At 41.4% G+C, this 20,233-nt stretch overlaps 1 long non-coding RNA gene and 1 pseudogene across 6 annotated transcripts; both read right to left on the reverse strand.

Annotated features, from left to right (window-relative positions):
* Positions 1 to 5,909: 5,909 nt before the first annotated feature.
* LOC122756507 lies at positions 5,910 to 12,210 on the reverse strand (annotated as a pseudogene).
* A 3,050-nt stretch (positions 12,211 to 15,260) lies between these two features.
* Positions 15,261 to 19,892, reverse strand: LOC120452882. 6 transcript variants are annotated; one of them, XR_005616512.2, is made up of 4 exons: positions 19,678 to 19,892; positions 16,589 to 19,618; positions 16,432 to 16,502; positions 15,261 to 16,357 (listed from the first exon to the last, which is right to left on the reverse strand). It is a non-coding gene; the product is annotated as an uncharacterized LOC120452882 (long non-coding RNA). The 6 variants fall into 6 exon arrangements; XR_005616511.2 differs by having other exon boundaries at positions 15,262 to 15,769; positions 15,846 to 16,357; positions 16,432 to 19,618; positions 19,678 to 19,889; XR_005616508.2 differs by having other exon boundaries at positions 15,266 to 16,357; positions 16,432 to 19,618; positions 19,678 to 19,753; positions 19,837 to 19,859.
* Between the last annotated feature and the right edge of the window lie 341 nt (positions 19,893 to 20,233).

Raw genomic sequence — 20,233 nt, forward strand, 5'->3', positions numbered from 1 at the left:
CCAAGAGTTTTCTGCATCTGCTATACATAGCAAAGTTCCCCTGGGAATGGCAAGATAAATGCCGTAGTTTTAATCATTCCCACGATTAACCCTTTCTTCAAGCTCTGAATTAGAGATTCATGGTGTTTGCGATGCCACCATTGAACCTTATGGAGCCTGTGTATATGTCGTGTCTAGGGGATGATCTCACAGCAGCCACTTACTTTGTTCAAAGTCCCGAGTGGCCCCTTTAAAAACCCTAACAGTGCCGAATCTTGAGATTTGCTGAGCTGAACTCCTAGCTTGGTTTATAGCTGAAATCAGTAAATTGAACGTATTCAAAAGGGAAATTCGACTGCTCCTCGTTCTCTTCATAATTTCCCTTCTTCATAATTTAATCCCAATATTGGTTTGTTGAGGGGGTTTATTGAAGTCACTGGCACCGACTTCTGTGGCCCATTTTTCTACAAGCCTGAGGCGTGCTATAGGGCTCCTGTAAAATGCTACGTGTGTGATTTTATTTGCTTTTCAATCAAGGCGATACATTTAAAGCTCATTAAGGATCCTTGCTCTTATTTCACGGCCTAAAACGGTTTGTGTGCACAACAAGGAGGCCTCGAAAAGTTTGGTCCGACAACGCAACTAACTTTGTTGACGCAAAAAACGAGTTGCTTGAACAGAGACGTTTATTCATCAGCGACGACCACACCAAAGCAGTGTTGGATTTTTCCTGGTGGAGAATATCGAGTGGCGTTTCATTCCGCCTCGATCGCCTCACTTTGCTGGTCTTTGGAAAGGTGCAGTGAAGAGAGCCAAGAATCACTTTTATCGCGTTGTGGGCTCTTCCATTTTGACCTTCGATGAGCTGAGAACTCTTAATTCTCGACAATTGGTATAAATTTCAGAAAACCCTGCTGATTTTTAGTTCTTTGTCATTTATCGAGCCAGATGTGACGAATTTAAACTTCAATCACTTGGATAGCTGGCAGCACGTCGCCTGCCTGCATCAGGTTTTCTGGGCCCGATGGAAGGAAGAGTATTTAACCTTACTGCAGCAGCGATCGAAGTGGCGCACTTCCAAGCCTGGGTTAGTTCTGGATGACGTGGTCCTCGTTAATGATGAAGGTTTGCCGCCCTGAAGTGGCCTCTAGCCGTTGAGCTGCCGTTGAGAGATGGACTCGCCCGAGTTGCTGTGCTGAGGACACCAACAGGATTGACGAAGCGGGCAGTGGGCTGTGTCTACTTTCCCTTAAGGATGTGGTTGAAAGCCACGCTTCCAACGGGGTGGCCAGCAGCACCTAAACCTTGTCCAGTTTTTGTCAACATAAGAGAAAACAATTAGTCTACGACACTTCAGCATCTCTTGTACTCTCGCCCGCATCTTTGTCGTTGAGTTATACTGTTCGCTTTATAATATTTTCACTCTCGTTTTCGTACCCCATGCATGCGCATCGCTGCCAATTTGAATTCCCTAACAACAAAATCGTCTTTTATTTGCAAAAAAAAAGGCTAATAAAAATTATTATTAGCTCAACACTCACCATGGCTTGAATTCGGATAATGAAGGAACCGAAGTGGATGATGATCACGAGGTAGATGAGTATTTTGCATCCGTAACATGTAAAAATGTGCAGGCAGTTCGGAATGTTTAGCGGAATCCAGGTGTAGGTGGGCAGGACCGCCAGGTCAAAATTCCCAATTCGGGAAAGTCATGGTTCACATTGAACATTGGATGTGATTGAAGAAGAACGGATGTTCGGAAAAGTAACTTTCAAGAGATTAGTGGATACTGCGGCAGATCGTTGTTTGCGATGGGTGCGCGATTATCACTGACGGGCTTGCTTTTCACGCCGTGAAACCGTTATATCCCTCTTTTGCTCAAGTCCCGCTCGGGTTCAAGGTCCACGAATGCCCCGTTACTTTACATTTGCTGCCCGTTGTGGAATGTGTCAGTACAACCGGCCGACTGGGAATTTTTGCGGCTCCTGCTTCACCTTTCTTCGCATCCCTTCCGTCCACCTTCGTACTTTGCTTTTATCCCGCGGCTCGTTTCCTATAGAGGTTGTCTTGATAGAGCGCCCGGGACAATGTTCAGCTGGCCTGTTCTGTACGAAATTTCAAAGTCTTACTGTTGAAGCTCCAGCGCCCATATTGCGATCGTTCCGGACGTTCTGTGAGGAGTCTTAAAACTCCCAACAAATCCGGGTGCAGCAGATCGGCATAGCAACAGCGAAGACGGCTGGAATCTAGGGCGGTCAGATCAAACGGTAAATAATGGACCTTGGACCCCAGCAAAGCGGAGAGACCGTGAACTAACGGTACCGCGCTGGACCTTGGACTCGTACCGGCCACGGGCACAGGGGAATGGTAACGGTAACGGTGTGGAGTTTGGACGGGCACAAAGAGGACGCACCGTGAACTAACGGGACATGAGTTGGACCTTATACCCGAGGAAGCAAAAAGGAAAATAGCGGGATTCCCGCGGCCTATAAAGGGACGGCGCAAGCGCAGCTCCGGACAGTCAGTCAGTAAAAGTACCCGGAGATTCATACAGTCAATCAGCAAAAGAACGCGGAGGTCGACAACCAGATAGTGAAACAGTTAAAGTACGCGAAACGATACCCGGAACAAGTGAACGACAAGTGAAGGTCGTAGCGGACATCCGAGGAGGATCTCGAAGCGAGGATCTCCAAGCGAAGGACAAGGAAGGACATGAAATCACAAGGTCCTAGCGTGGTCAGAAAGGGACGGTGGAGTCTTTGGTCGGCAAAGGTGGTTCGGGGAGAAGCGCTAGCTTATCTCAAGGACGATACATCCTGCCCCCATAACATCCTTAGCAACGTACGAGCCAGCAGGTGGTCCATTGGCAGAGGCGACGAGTGCCTGGCATTCACAGAATGGACGGTGGAGTCCTTGGTCAGCAAAGGAGGAGCGCAACTCTGAAAAAAACGAAGTCTTAAATGTGTCAGCAGGTAAAGAAAGAAGGAATAAACATAGTTAATGCAAATCTGCATGTTGCAAACAAAAACCTATTTTAAACACAAAGTAGAATTAGTGATTTTCTCCTTACCTCCCTCGTTCCGTACACCCGCACTCCAATAAATAGGCAAAATGAAGAAATTACTCATCACGATCCTGACAGTTGCTGAGTAAAAGATACACTCTCTAGCAACAACCGGAAGCCAAACAAAATAAAGAGTTTTAAGGCCGAGTACGCATTACAAGAAGCTGAGTAATGGTACAAGCCAAAGCATATTAAAAAAACCAAGACAAAGTATTTTTGAAGCCGAGTGCGCACTATGAGCTCTAAAGAGAGGAGCTGAGTAGTTTACCGAGTCAAAACATAAAAAAAAATTAATTATAATACATAAACAAATAAATAAAAAAAATAAGAAGGAACGCAATTGTCAGGTTCCCCGCCTATCTGGTACCCGTTACTCAGCTACTGGAAGTTCGAAGAAGAAATTTCAGCACTGACAGTTTTTGGCGGCTTGTGGGCGTGGCAAAAAGTTGTTTGCCAAATCGCGAAATATTTTGAAAACTAATAAAAATGTGAAAAAATATTAAAACATTTTTAAAAGGGTGGGCGTAGGGGCTTTGGGCAGTTTGTGTGCGTAAGGGTGAGATTGGCAAAAAATGTACTTGCTAATCAATCGATTTTTAAAAAACTAATAAGAAAATGAAAAAATTTCAAAATATTCAAAAGTTTGGGTGTGGCAGTTTTGGGCGCCTAATAGGCGTAAGAGTGGGCAACATGGGTCAACAAACTTGCGCTGCGTCTATGTCTCTGAAGCCTTAATCTTAACTTTCTAGTTTTAATAGTTCCTGAGATCTCGAGTTCATACGGACAGACAGACGGACGGATAGATGGATCGGCTATTGATCCTGATCATGAATATATATACTTTATATGGTCGGAAACGCTTCCTTCTGCCTGTTACATACTTTTCAACGAATCTAGTATACCCTTTTACTCTACGAGTAACGGGTATAAAAACCATGAATACAGCTTTAAAGTTTCAAGCGAGGATGTAGAGAAGTTCATACAATGCCGAGTGGGAGGCCGTGAAATTCCCCTAATCATCGACTCGGGCTGCAAATTTAACCTAATAAGCCACGAGGACTGGTCTCTGCTGGTATAGGGAAAAGCCACAGTCTTTAACGTAAAAACCCACTCGGAGAAGCAATTTAGAGCATATGCCTTTAATAAATTACTTCGAGTAATTTGTATTTTCGAGGCCCCAATTTCCGTTGAGCCAGGAGATTGTTTCATTTTACGTTTTTGAAAATGGGAATAATCTATTTTGAGGCGAGACACGGCCATCAATATAAAAAACCTTCGACTAGGAATTAACCGGATTGAAGAAATAGTGCCTTTCCCGAAATGGAAAAACGTCGAACTTAAAATTTCCATCGGTTATGACATAAAACCCATTCAGCAACCAGTGAAACGAGTTCCGGCCGATCTGGAGCACAAGGTCATGGAAAATCTTAGAGAAGCCCTGTGTCGAGACATAATAGAAGCTGTGACGGGCCCAATCGCTTGGATATCTCCCATTGTCCTTGCGTTTAAGGAGAACAGGGATATCCGCTTATGCGTCGACATGCGACTAGCAAACAAAGCAATCCTACTGGAAAGCTATCCATTGTCAACCTTTGAATCTATCATGACCAGACCCAAGGAGTGGCCCAAGTGGCCCTTGATGAACCGAACCGGGAGATAACAACGTTTATAACCCCAAGGACTTTTTTCCGATATAAACGTCTGATGTTTGGAATAAACGTTGCTTCTAAAATTTCTTAATGCCTTCTCTAGCAGATGTTATCAACAGTACCTAACCAATGCACCTCATCGATGACTGACCTTAAATTCGACAGCGCCATATAAAAAGTGTGCAAGATCCTCCAGAAAAATAATGTTCTACTGAATACAGGGAAGTATATCTGGAAGACAAGCAAACTAAAATTCCTCGGACATATCATATCCGAAAAGGGAATACAAGTCGATTTCGAGAAAACCGACGTCATACAAACTTTCAGAGACCCACAAAACAAAGAGGAAACACGGTCTGGTAACCTACGTCGAAAAGTTCTTCCAAGACCTTGCAAGTCATACAGAACGTCTAAGGAAACTGCTGAAAACCGAAAACAAATTCACCTGGGGCGAAGCCGAGAGGAACGCCTTCAACAACCTAAAGAATCTGTTATCCAAGGTACCCAAGCTATCAGATTTCGATCCAAAGCATCATTTGCGGATGCTAGCCCGGTTGCCTTCGGGGCCGTTTTATGAACCATTGATAAGTACCTTTGCTAGCAAGGCCCTGTCAGAGGTGGAGAATCGTTACTCTTAAACGGAAAAAGAAAGCCTTGCCCTGGTTGGGAAGTGGAGAAATTGTACTTTTACCTGGCCGGTCTGAATTTCGAACTCGTAACTGATCACAAACCCTTAGTAGCTTTTTACAAACCAACGTCAAAGCCCGGCCCACATTTAAAGGTGGCTGCTGCGATTTCAGGCATATAGGTTTATCAATAAATCCGGAAAAGACAACGTATCACATGTGCAGCCTCGACAACCGGAACTGTGTGCAGTAGCCGTTAACGATGCTTGCGGCAGTATACCCTCCCTTTGCCGCTCTAACGATCCATCGGGCCTGAGTGTGTGTGTATAAGTGACTTCTGTGTTGCTTCGATACCGCGTATCGTCTAACCCCTTCTTCACCAAGAGGGGTTCTGCTACTGTCCTTAGCACTCGGTGTCCTCTGACCTGCCGGCGCCGGGCTCCTCGGCTTCAAGTCGCTGATGTAAGCAGTTTTAACCTTCCAGATTGCGGCGCGCTCTAGGATGCAAATCACTGGTGACGTGATTTTTTATTTGAACGACCCGTCAAAACTTGACGCCAATTTCGCCGCGAAGCCTTCGACTGCCTTTGATCAGTAGTGCTCCTTGGCCCATACCGTGTCCCCCACCTTGGGTTTCCACGTCCGTCTCTGGAGATTATAGTGACGCGGGTGATCCTGCGCCGCATTCTCCATGTTCCTCCACACCAGTTCGAAGATCTGCTCTGATCGACCCCTGCGGGGTATATAGAGCTGTATGCTGGTGTCGCACCCCCAGCTCTTCCAGAAACCTCTTGAACGCCCTGCTTGTAAACTGCACTCCGTTATCCGTTATCATGACCTTGTAGGCTTGTATTTCATACAGCTCTCGCAGTTCCGCACGTACTTCCTTACGTCCCGTTGCATTCCCAGCCAATGGTAATGTCACCCAATCAATGGTCTTCCGACTTTCTATTTCCTTCTGGCTCGAGATTTTCACTTCCTTTTCTATGAATAATTATATAAACAAAACCTTGTAATTTAAGTGCTCATCGAGCCAATCGAGAACTCAAATCGGCCTGACTCATTAGCCACTGTAACGACGCATGATCGGTTATAATATTGAATAGTTGACCTTCTATATACGCACGAAACATAATTACAGCTAACACAGCAGCTAAACACCTTTTGACCCTGGTATGTCATCCTGATTTTAGTAATCCTGCATTAAAACTGCTCCCAAACCAATATTACTAGCTTCGCAATGTATACCAAAAGGTTTACTACAATCTGGACTGTGTAAAACTGAGGCGGAACTCATTTTAAGTTTAAGCTCTTCAAAAGCCTTTTCAGGTTCCTTTTTCCAATTAAATGATCTCTTATTCTTTAGTGTATCAGTCAATGGCCAGTGCAGTATAATTTTGTATAAACTTGTGATACCTAAAAATCGTCGCACCTGTTTCATGGACTTGGGAGTTGGAAATTCGGAAATTGCTACTATCTTTTCTCGGATTATACCATTGCCAATCACATGACCCAAGTATTTTTCTTCATTTATGCAGAATTACTTTTTTCAACATTTATAATTAACTTTGGTTTTTCCAATTCTCTAACTATCTACCAAACTGGTCATAAATTCTGCTTTTGAAAGCCTGCTCAAAATACTATCAACAACTCCCAAATGTAAGATTCTGTCAATCTCAGGTTTTTTGTTCATGTTTGCGGTTTTTAAAATAATTCTTTACACGCAAGCTAGATCTGTTTAGTTGTAAGACTGTGTTAATACTGTTCAATGTTAATACTGGCAGAAATGTCTGGGTTGTTTTTAATAAATGTACATATTTGAATTTAAATTTGAACAGCCTATTCCGCATTGGTGCTCTTCGACGTCATCTATTTGCGTTCATCTTTCAAAGGGGGACGCTGAGCTGCGTTTTTTGATGAGCAATAAGTACAATTCGGCTTATAAGTATCCGCGCGGCCACAGCCATAGCAAAATACTCTTCTTTCACGCTTGATATTTTATCTTTACCCACTTGCTCTGCAATTCCAACAGGTAAGATTAATGGCATTTATCTTAACATCTTGTAAAAACTTTTCCTGCAACTCTGTTTAAGACGAAGCATCGACTGCATGTACTATATGTCGGAATACAGGACGAGGTTTATTTATCTGTGGCTTAGCCACCGTTTGCATAAAAATTTCCCGCTTCCGAACTAAGTGTCGCAATTGTGAAATTGAATTCGCTGATTCATATAAAATGTCTAATTGAATTTATGCAGCAGATTGGCTCTAAGTGTTTCAACCGAGGCTGATTCGCGCATAGGAATTGACAATTTATCAGCTAACCATGCAATAGACTCATTATGGCGTTGCTTTCGAAGGTCTATTTCTCTTCTGATATCCCTATCATTCCTTGCATCCTTGAATTGTCCTCTCAATGCTGAACATAGATATACCCAATTCGCTTGGACGACACTTTTGTGACCGTCAATACCAATCACTTCAAACGACACCTTCAAACAAATTGCTAGCATATCGAGCTGTATTTTCAAAATCTGCATCCAAGGTTTGAGCAGTTAAAGCTTCTACTCTATACAAAAAGTCATCTGCAGATAAAGGTTCTTTTCCTGAAAATCTTATTTTCGTTTGCCATTATCTGGCTGATTCGATCGGAGCAAATATCCGAATTTGATATTTTGAGTATCAACGCCTGATGTTGGCGGCTGCGGTTGTGGATTAGCAGATCTCAAAAGCTTTTCGAACCTTTGCTGCCGGCAATGCACAAATAATGCAGCATTATTTGTAATGGCTTGACTCAACATTTCTGTTTGTTGCGCTCATAGCAGCCAACAAATTTCCGTTTTGCTGTGCCATTGCTACTGCTATTGACTCAGGAATAGCTCGTTGAAAACCATCTATTATATTTTGAGATGGTAGCGCTTGATCTTCATGCTCTTTATTTATATTACTATTTTCAGTTGACTTTCTTATTGTTAATGATGATACTGGCAGATCTTCTGTTATTTGGATTGGCATCGGAGTAGACGGTACTTTTTCTTTTGCTAGTTTTAGAGCCCGATGTCTGCTGAACATTCGTATTCAATTCTTCGGTTGAATTAGCTTCAGACAAAATTAGTTGTTGTTTGCAAACAGGACAAATTTTTTTGTTTGCTACTTTTGTTCCGAAATAGACACTGTTAAATTGGTGTGCACAGCTAGCAATCAAAAGCTGGGGCTCCAAAATTTCTTGAGTGAAAATATAACAGTGCCTTTCTCTAGCTTCTGATGCACTCAAATCTTCTGTATTGCGAGCTAACGGCATTTCTTACGTAAAAAAAAAGACCTTGAAACCCAAAACCTAATAATAAATATTATTTTAAAGATTAAATTAAATAAAAAAAATATTTCATAGAAAAGTTACGTTGCACGTTAATTAACCCCATTATGTAAGAAATGTCTCTAACTGGTGGATTTTTAAACATCAGACTCGGGATCCCGACCCGAAGCTGCAACCACTGGCCTACAAATCGCTTTTCGTCATCGAGCAGTGCAACGTGCGTGGAAGTTAATTCCGTAGAAAGTTCGTAATTTAAAATTAAAAACATTTCCATCAATACCCGATTCAGCGTAACTTATTCTGATCAAAACTGATTTTAAACAGAGATTCAGCATCCGCTGTACGGCAGCAGTAAATTATATTTTTCTACATTCAGTGCCAACCCCTAGTGGGTTAATTTTTTGTGCGTGTGCTGTGGCCAAAGATTTTTTTTTAGCCCGTAAAATTACAGGTGGCACCCAAGAATTAAAATAAAAGAAATGCCGGCCAGTGATGTCTAATTTTCCGGCTAAGAAGGAATAGGAAAAGACGCCTTTAGGACCAAGACTCATCCAGATCCCAGCAGCGCCACCGTTAATACGTCGATTCTATTATTTATTTTAATAATAAATTACCTTCTTTGCACCCGCCGTGAATACTGCTTGATAAGCAGACCAAAAAAGGCAGGAGAATGTTTAAGTCCGATTGGAAAAATATTCCCCCGAAAAATATTCCGCCATCCCACATTCACCTACCTCTTCCCTCTTTAAAGCGAGATCCCGCCTATTCTTAGCGGGAGAGACGAATTTAAAATAGAGGAGACGGAATTCACCGCTGTAGTAGAGGAGCGGAAAGCGGTTAAAAAAAGAAATCCGAAAGAAAAGAAAAGGAGCTTCCTTAGTTTGGGAACATAAGTTTTGAAAAAGAAAGTAAGTTTCCCAAAGAAAAAAATAAATAGAATGCTTATGCTAATAAAAAAACAAATAAAATAAAACGAAAAAAAACTATAATGTACCCAAACTATAATGCCCTCCAATTTGTTATGTCGGCGTATTCGTGCCTGTATCCTGGGTAAGGACTCAGGCCGAGGGAGGGGCATCCGATGTTCAGGCACCATGATGCCAGCGTAAGCTCGTGGGATCTTGGTAATCCCCTCACCTCTCCAACCTAACGAGAATAAATATTAGAAGTGCCTGAAAAAGTTCATACCGTTCGTCAGTCAGCAGTCCGCACAAGCTTGATCGTAAAACGATCGGGCAATGTTTCGGCCACGTTCCCTCCCCATTATGCGTCCGCATGCCTGATGGATCGTCGCGGGCCGTGCAATAGGATCCCCTTTTGTCAAGGTTGTCCGTTAAACGTTATGTCATCGTTTTTGACCTACTCCACTTGTCCTGAGAGTTTCGTGGAACTATGGTCTTCCTTCAAAGAGTGTTCCTTGTTAGTCCTGTTATTTCCTTTAAAGGATGCAAGTGTCCTTGCTCCTTGACGTTTTTCTTTGAGACTGGAGTTATCCCTGAGTCTTCTCCTCGATGGACAAAAGGATGATTGCCCGGGTATCTGACGTACGGATGTTTACCCGGGTACTGACTATCTATCTGCCTGCCCTATCATCGGTGAGCCATGGTTTTTTTATACCGGCACAGAGCTTTGTTCTGATCTATTGGTCTTCTATGCCAAGTGTTCCCACCTAGGAATCATATTTCTCACTTTCCCCTATTTTGGTTAGTCAATACCCCCTTCGTTGAAGTGTGCCCGGAACTGGTGTTGATTTTCTTTACTTTCTGCAATCTAAATCTTCCAAAAATGGTGTACGCAACAAGTAGTTTACGAGTGGCCAAAGACATACTCATGCCCTCCATCTCTTGTATGAGTGGCGCGGTAGTGCCTTCTCGAGCTAATTCATCTGCGATGGAGTTGTCCCTGTGTCCGGGTACCCATATAAGGCTGATTACGAATTGTTGTGTCATTTCGTGTAAAGATGATCGGCAATTTGATATTGTTTTTGAGTGACTTGAGATTGAGCCAATCGATTTGATAGCTGCTTGGCTGTCACTAAAAATGTTTACATGTGAGCCTTCCGGCTTTAGTGATTTTAAGTGTTTAAGGGCCTCCCTTATTGCTGCCACTTCAGCCTGGAAGACGCTGCAATGATCGGGGAGTCTGAACGAGGTGTGTAGGCCTAGCTGTTCGGAGTAAACTCGTCCTCCTACTCTGTTCTGTAGTTTTGACTCATCCGTATAGAATCATATAGCATTCTGGGGGCCAGGTATTTGTGAGTTCCAATCGTCCCTCTCTGGGATGATTGTGTTGAAAGGTGTTTGTATGTACTCCGTTGGAGTGCAGTAGTCTGTTTTTTAGGATACATGAGTGACCCGCTTTTTGTGGGTTCCACTGTTTGGTATCTCTAAGCCTGATTGCCGCTACTGTAGCCTGTTCCATGCCAGCTAGTTATGGGTTTGGGAGGTTGAGTATGGCATTTAGGGCTTCGTTTGGGGTGGTGCGTTAAGCACTGCTGATGTAGAGTGCCGCAGCTCTTTGCATTTTTGCTAGCATTTTTATGCTGGATTTCTTTTTCAGAGCCGGCCACCATACCACGACCCCGTACAGTAGTATTGGTCTGACGATGGCCGTATATATCCAGTTTACTATATAGGGTGGCATGCCCCATTTGAGCTCTATTGCTTTCTTGCACGTGAAGAGTGCTATTGAAGCTTTTTTGTATCTGTCTGTGAGGTTCAAGTTCCAGTTTAGTTTCCTGTCAAGTATTACGCCCAGGTAGTTGGGACTAAGATATAACCTTCCTGCAGGTGAGCAGTTGGTTTATGAGTCCCACCAAGGGACGGGCCACCCCAAGGTCTGTCAGGTCTCCGGTAATCGCCGTTGGGATGACGTTGTTAAAAGCTTCTTCTATGCCCAGAAAAGCTACCAGTGCATATTCCTTTTGGGACATTGATTTTTCTATCTTGGAGACGAGAGAGTGTAGTGCTGTCTCTGTCGATTTCCCTTTCTTGTAGGCGTGTTGCGTGTCTGTGATAAGACTTGGATTGAGAGTTGATCTCAGATGCAGGCCGATGATTTTTTCAAGGGTCTTTAGTAGGAAGGATGACAGACTGATTGGTCTGACATCCTTGGAGGTCGTGTGTGATGGTTTCCCTGCTTTGGAAATGAAGAAAATTCGGGACTCTAGCCACGATTGCGGTAGGTGTCCAAGAAGTAAGGACCTCTTAAAAATGTCAAGAAGCCAGTTTATGTCTATATTTCCCGCATGTTGGATTTGTGCGGGTATGATTTTGTATGTATCTGCAGATTTGTATGGAGGACCTTTGGGTCTATGCACAGTTCGATACTGGCCAGTGTGGCGTTTGTTTGTTGGGAGGTGAGAGCGTTTTGGCTGTTTCCTGGGAAGTGAGTGTCTAGAAGTATCTCCAGAGATTCCTCACTCGTGCTGGTCCAGGAGCCATCTGCACTTTTAAGGTAGCCTAAGGTTGTGGCCGATTTGGAGAGGATTTTTCTAAGTCTGGCTGCTTCAGTTGTATTTTCAATTTCTGAGAAGAAGGAATGCCACGAGGATCGCTTTGCTTTCCTGATGGCTTCTTTGTAGTTTGCAAGGGCTATCTTGTAGGCGGTCCACAGGGCCTCCTCATTTCCTGCCTCGGCTTGCTATTGCGGCAGGCCTTTTTTAGTGCATAGTTGCAGGTTTCTGTGAAAATTGAAACTAGTTCGTTTAGACTAGAAATTGTTTGGGGATATGGAGGGGGATCCGTTGGGATTTTTTCCCTCAAAATATTTTTGTATTTTTGCCAGTCTGTTTTCCTTGGGTTTGTGAAAACTGCTGGTTTTAAGGGGTTGATTGTGCGGGTCGTTTCTATATACCTATGGTCCGAGACAGAGTGCTTGTCTAGCACCCTCCATTGAGTTACTGTCTCTAACAGTGATTTAGAGACGAGAGTTAGGTGTATTACGTCTTTTCGGTTCTTAATGATAAAGTTGGGGTCATTACCTTTATTACATATGAAGAGATTTGAACTAAAGATAAAGTTAAAATGAGACTCACCGCGGTCGTTTGTGTCTGTGCTTTCCAATTGTGTATGGTGGGCGTTAGCATCACAGCCTATTAGTAGGCCTATGTTTTGCTTTTCGCTGTCTTCTACCAGTCCCCTTACCAGCTCATCCGGCGGTTCTTGCCTTTCGTAGGCCATGTACGATGACAGCACTCGGAACGGAGATGGCTGACTCTCCGCGGTGGCTGCCGCGTTGTCTGCATCGCTGTAATTATGGAGCAGAAAAATTCTAAGGTACTTTATGGCTAAAATGCAGGCCCTTATTTTACCTTCGCTGGGAGCTGTTAGAAGCTTATATACCTTAGTCCCTAATCCTAAAACCATTCCTCCCACTATCCAAGGTTCCTGGATCGGGACTATGTCGACTCCATCTTCAGCCAGATGGAGTTGAAGAGCAGCGGAAGCTGCCTTACTGTGGTGGAGGTTTATCTGCAGAAGCCTCACGGACATCTGCTGTGGGCCTGTCCACCACGGTTGTATCGGATCCCTCCTCGTCCGATGTGTCCAGGTCCTGCCTTGAAGTTTGTACGGCCAGACTCAGTCGTCACTGCCGTTTGGGTAGCTTTTTTGGGAGATCCTGACTGCTTTTTATTTATATTTGAAGACTTCATGTGATTCCCACGAGTTGCGGAGAAAAGGAGGGTCCACCCGGGCGGAAATCAGCGACGCCCGGGTAAGGCTTCTTAGAACAGGGGGTCGCCAAGTACCCTGAGCTCTCCGTTTGAGACTGAGCTATTTTGTGACCCGGGCCCTTAGTCAGGCTGACTCTTGGCACGGGTCGACTGACACCTTAGTCCGGCCCATGACGCCCCACTACCATTTGCCAGCATCCTCAGGCAGGGACATAACCTTGCCAGGGGACCTGTTTCCAGCCGCCCTCGCGTGGAGAGTATAGTCGCACTTCCGGGTGTATGGACAATTACGGCGCGTTCTTCTAGCAAGCTTGAAACTACACGTTATTCCCCTTGTCCATCACCCGACTGACGGCCTTTGTTGTAGTTACAATAATAGCATAATTTTATTAAGTAATACATTGTTGGCTAGTGCCATGTAATTAACAAAAAAAAAAATTTAAGGCTAGCATACAAAAATTATGATAAGTTAGCTATATTTGTGTTTAGCGAGGAGTATCAAATTCATCACCAAGCAAAGGTGCGCACGTCAACAAAAATTGTTGGCCATTCACGACTACAAACGTCGCTCTGAGGGCTCTAGTTTTTGCATAACAAAAACAAGGCGGATACTCGCCGCTAAAAAGTAGTTTTTATTTAAGACAATATCGAACACAAAATTTTTAACTTCTATTGATGAAATAAATTGCCTGGAAGAGGCTGACAATAAAATATTTTTCTTTAAACCTGACAAAAATATACTTATATTTTCTAATATAAATGTAAAAATAGAATGTAAAAATAGAATGAGCCTGGCATAGGGCATGCTGTGCCGCATGCAGTCTTAAAATTCAATGAAAAATTCCCAAAATTTTTTATATGAAAGTCATTTATATTATTTATAAATTGTTATTTTCAATCCAAAACATTTGGATAAACTATATTTATCGTTTGTCCATTTGGAGCGAATACAAATAAAGAGTTTGAAATGCCAACTCTTGAACAGGCTACGTATAGCTGCCCAAGAGAAAAAACACGGCTCTTCCAAATTCAACCCGCATACTTGAAGCGTTTGTCCTTGTGCCTTATTGATGGACATGGCAAATGATAGACGCACTGGGAATTGCAGTCGCTTATGTTTAAACGGCATGTCTGTTGGTATCAACGGAATACGCGGTATGAGCACCATTTCTCCTTTCGCTTTTCCAGTCAATATCGTGGCTTCAATTAAATTCGGCATCAATTTTTTTACAACCAATCTTGTGCCATTGCACAATTTTGGTGCATTTAAATTCCGTAGTAAAATAATTGATTAGCCGATTTTTAAGTTCGAAAAATGCGGTGGCATACCAGGCGGTTCTACTGGATAATTCACTGCATCATCTTCTTTCATTGCGCTATCAAAAGATTTATAAGATGTCAGTGCGCCTGGCAATTTTTTTGAATGTGAAAATTGATTTCATTGACATGTACCTTTTTTGGTGACAATATTGCTCGTTCTGTCAACCAATCGTGATTTTGAATTATATTTCGAAAAACGCTTTCTATTAAAAAAAAAATTTAAGGCTAGCATACAAAAATTATGATAAGTTAGCTATATTTGTGTTTAGCGAGGAGTATCAAATTCATCACCAAGCAAAGGTGCGCACGTCAACAAAAATTGTTGGCCATTCACGACTACAAACGTCGCTCTGAGGGCTCTAGTTTTTGCATAACAAAAACAAGGCGGATACTCGCCGCTAAAAAGTAGTTTTTATTTAAGACAATATCGAACACAAAATTTTTAACTTCTATTGATGAAATAAATTGCCTGGAAGAGGCTGACAATAAAATATTTTTCTTTAAGCCTGACAAAAATATACTTATATTTTCTAATTGTGTAAAAATAGAATGAGCCTGGCATAGGGCATGCTGTGCCGCATGCAGTCTTAAAATTCAATGAAAAATTCCCAAAATTTTTTATATGAAATTCATTTATATTATTTATAAATTGTTATTTTCAATCCAAAACATTTGGATAAACTATATTTATCGTTTGTCCATTTGGAGCGAATACAAATAAAGAGTTTGAAATGCCAACTCTTGAACAGGCTACGTATAGCTGCCCAAGAGAAAAAACACGGCTCTTCCAAATTCAACACGCATACTTGAAGCGTTTGTCCTTGTGCCTTATTGATGGACATGGCAAATGATAGACGCACTGGGAATTGCAGTCGCTTATGTTTAAACGGCATGTCTGTTGGTATCAACGGAATACGCGGTATGAGCACCATTTCTCCTTTCGCTTTTCCAGTCAATATCGTGGCTTCAATTAAATTCGGCATCAATTTTTTTACAACCAATCTTGTGCCATTGCACAATTTTGGTGCATTTAAATTCCGTAGTAAAATAATTGATTAGCCGATTTTTAAGTTCGAAAAATGCGGTGGCATACCAGGCGGTTCTACTGGATAAATCACTGCATCATCTTCTTTCATTGCGCTATCAAAAGATTTATAAGATGTCAGTGCGCCTGGCAATTTTTTTGAATGTGAAAATTGATTTCATTGACATGTACCTTTTTTGGTGACAATATTGCTCGTTCTGTCAACCAATCGTGATTTTGAATTATATTTCGAAAAACGCTTTCTATTAATTCGCATTTAGATTGTAGAATTGAACAAAAATTGTTTGGCAAAGTGATCAAGCCATTTGTATTTGGAACTTTGCCACTTCCGATTTCTAATAATTGCTTCGAAAACCGTTCTACAGATTGATCATTGTGCAATTGAACACGCATGTTTATGTTCAATGTCAATTTTTGGACATATCGCCACAGGAAAGAATACTTCAAGCACGCATTGACGTGATCCGCTAACGTTGCATATGGAATGACGGGCAATGTTTGTCGGAAATCTCCTGACAACAATTTATTTGATTGCGACGTAGATCTTGCATTGTTCTGTTTAATGCTTCCAGAGATTTTTTATGGGTCATTGTACATTCATCCAATAGAATAATTGCTGCTTGCTGCAAAACTTTTGCCATTCCAGAATTTCTTGATATGTTGCATGTGGGATTGTCAATCACCTGTACGTTCAAAAATAATATAGTAATTAGCACTAATGTATTTTAAAAAGATCAATCAATGAATACAAACAAACCTGTACATTTAACGGCAATTTTAATGCTGAGTGTGCTGTTCGTCCACCATCCAATAAAGTAGCAGCAATTCCTGACGAAACAAGTGCCAATGCAATTTTTTGTTGTGACCGAATGGCTGCCAAAATCAATGATACCAGAAAAATATTATACCCGTACCTTCAGGCGCATCCAAAAAATACAATCCACCAACATCATTTTGTACTGCTTGCATAATGGTATCGTAAAAATGTTTTTGTTGGTCGTTCAATTTGGTTAAATTCCAATTCACAAATGTTTGCAATTCATTGATATTGTACTGTTGTTCACGTTGCAATTCTCAATCAAACAAATCATGCATTGGACGATTCGGTGAAGGCATACCTAATTGACCTAATGCTTTATTTGCCATCGCAAGGCACATATCTTCAATCGATATAAATGCCTCGTTATACATTTCTGGTGTGATGACGCATTCGATTTAAAAAGTCTTCGGCCATTAAACCTTTATATTTATTAAACAAATCAAGTGGATTCGATGGAAAGCATGTCGATAATATTATGGCATATATCATACGTATTTGATGTGGATAAGAAGAAATCGATGCATCGTTAAGTGTCAAATCCCAATGTGCATCATTTTCCAACAAATGTAAGTGTTCACATGCTTCGCGATATGTCTGACATAAATGACCATTAAATGTTCGCAAATGTTGAAATGAGCGGGGTCCTACAACGTTTACCAACAACAGTCGCAAATAAAAGCATGAACTGTGTATCTTCATATAAAACGCCTGGATGACCATCAGCTGGGGCTTTTCTTTTACGTCGTTGCCATTTTTTTGCAGTCCAAATGAAATAGTGTGGTACGTCCGAATACAGCAATGTTCCTGCAAATTCATCACTTTCACACAATTGGAAGAATGCAGCTAATGTTGTTGCTGGTGGCTGTGCCGCTCTCTGCTCCACATTTAAATTAGTAAAATAAACACGTTGTCCATTTTCCAAATGAACAGCCAAATGAACCACAGCAGGATATCGCTCATGCATTGGAAATGAATAAATTCTCCAAAGAGCTTCATTAGTGCTAATGTAACGTCCCATTTGATATTGTGAAATTTCATCATATCTATTGTCACCAGTTACTCCAAAAACAGCCATGTCGCTTCCCTTGTTGACATATTTGCATATTTTATTGACTTCACTGAATTACAATATTCAACGTTAATGTGAGCTTCAAATATTTTTGATAATAGCGGTAAATATGGCACTACCCAACGATTATCAATGATAGTGTCTTGATTATGAACTCTAATTGTTGTTGTATGGCCAAAATCGTCTGGTGACCGACGTCGATACGATGGGTATCCGTCATTGCCTGTTATTGTTTCAATGCTCTTGGATACCGCTTTGAGCATTTTCCATCGATCAAGCATGTCAAATTTAAATTTAGTTCACCGCATGGTCCGTGAATCATGTTTTTCGTAACCACTTCAAATAATTGTGTATCGCTGTTTTGATCTGGAATTTCGGCTGATATAATGCGATCAATCTCATTTGGTGTAACTTTTTGAATCAACCATATCAATATGTGTGCGTGCGGTAGCCCTCTTTTCTGCCATTCAATCGAATACATCCAGCAACACACGTCTCCAAATATTTTAAATTTGACAATCAAATCTATCAATGCCTTTAATTTCTGTCGAAATACACGCGTAGTTATATCGTGCAGATCAATTGGTTTTTGACCAACAAATAAATTATCATTTATGTCCGCCCATTGTGGATTGCATGTAAATGTTATAAATAAGTCTGGTCGACCATATTTGCGAACGTATGACATTGCATCTTGCGTGTATTCATGCATGTGACGCGGACTGCCGACATATGTGGATGGTAATATTGTTAAACATCCGATATCATTTGCATTACCATCATTCACTATTGCATCTCGCAAATGTATATATTCTTCCGATCGTAATTTTGTTTGATTGAATCGAAGGTAATTCAGACGTTCTGTTTCTATTTTTGCGTACATGTCAACAGCTTATTGATTGAAAAGTTTGCCACATCTCAAAATGAAATTGTCTTCTTGTGGGCGAATCATGAATCTGTACGAATAATAGTTCATCGCACTAACTTTTTTTGAATGTAATGAATATAATGAATGCATTATCAAAAAATTAAAATATTTTCTTGTGTTAAAGTGAACGCATATTAAATTTATATTATACTCTACCGGTTTGTGGATCTATCATTGGTATAAGGATATTATAGGCGTCATCACCTTTCCAGTACAATAATGGATATTGTAATCCATCATAGCTGCGCTGTAATTGCTCATTTCTTCGATGTAGCACGATGTCGCGAGATTGAAACTGGTCCCCAACAATTACAATAGCCACATCATCGATTGTCGGTGCATTAAATCGTCTTGCATGCTCTCCGATCGGTGTTCTATGGGCTTTTATGATGATTTTGTGGTTATCCGATGGCATACGATCGAGAGCGATTTTGAATAATCGAACTAATTCATTGTGTTGATGAAAAAATGTTTGAAGCTCAGAAACAATTTGTCGCCTTGCCCTCGAAGCAATTGTACATCGCCGATCCAATTCGCGATTTTCATTTCCAACGAAATAGATTTGTAAGAATTGATGGTCGGTATCAGGATATGGTAATAATGAGACAGAAGAACTAATCACCTTGAACGTCGGCATAAAATTGTCTCTTACAATTTTTGTCGCACCAAAAGAAGTCATTTGAAATTATGCATTGTATTCTTGAATATGAGACAAAAAATGTGTCAACGTTAATACCATTCCAAAAATCAGCGAACGTAGTGGATCGGGTGGAGATTCAAATGTTGGCAATTTCACTTTGCCGTTAGCACAGCACATGTCATCTGTTTCATTTGGAAAGTTGGCTGCACCACAATGTGCACATCTCACCGTCAATTCACCAATACAGCCATATGCACTGTAATCAATCGCACTATCGTAATTAAAAGCAGCATTGGCCGATTTCGGGGTGGCTGCCTATCAAGAGATCGATTAGGTGAGTTTCGATTTCGTGCATATCGATCTCTTCTTTCCGCATTAATCTGTGCACGCTCTTCCTCACTTTGCAATGTTCTATTCGACCTTAAAGTATAAGCATTACGTGTACGGCGACTAATATTAGTACGTCTTGGTCGTGGCATTTTATTTGCTGTATGATGAAATTTAAGGCACGACTAACACTATAAATATATAATGCAAAATACTTACATGGAATAAGTAAATAAAATATCCAATTTGATTTCCAAAGGCACAAAATTGAATGAAATAGAATAGTACTCTAGAACTATATAAAAGAACAATTAGGGGCGAGACAAAGTTCGTCTGGCCCGCGAAGAAATAAAACACCGCACTAACAACAACACATACCGTAGAATTCAATAAAGCACGTGTTTAGCAAATTTGTCTCATGAATTAAATAAAACGAAATGAGCAGAGAAGTATGACATCCTATGTTTTAGAAATGGCGCTGCACGTAAAAAACGGCTTTCCCGCTTTTCTTTTAGCTTTTTCCAGAATTTTCTTTGCTCTTGTCCTAACGGAGCCCGAGACATTCCCAACAAATGCAAAACCGTTGAAATCGGCTAATGCGTTCTGGAGTTATAATCATTCGTGAAACTTGTTCTCAATTTTTGTATATATAGATATGAATATAGAAAAAACTCGGGAACAGGGTTCCGTTAAACTTACCCCACTTTAATCCGGAGCGATGAGATCTCGACGCGTTGGATCCTGGGTGTTTCTACATATTTATATAGTGATGGAG

The sequence above is a fragment of the Drosophila santomea genome, chromosome 2L (assembly GCF_016746245.2).
Source record: "Drosophila santomea strain STO CAGO 1482 chromosome 2L, Prin_Dsan_1.1, whole genome shotgun sequence".
NCBI classification, from domain to species: Eukaryota; Metazoa; Arthropoda; class Insecta; order Diptera; family Drosophilidae; genus Drosophila; species Drosophila santomea.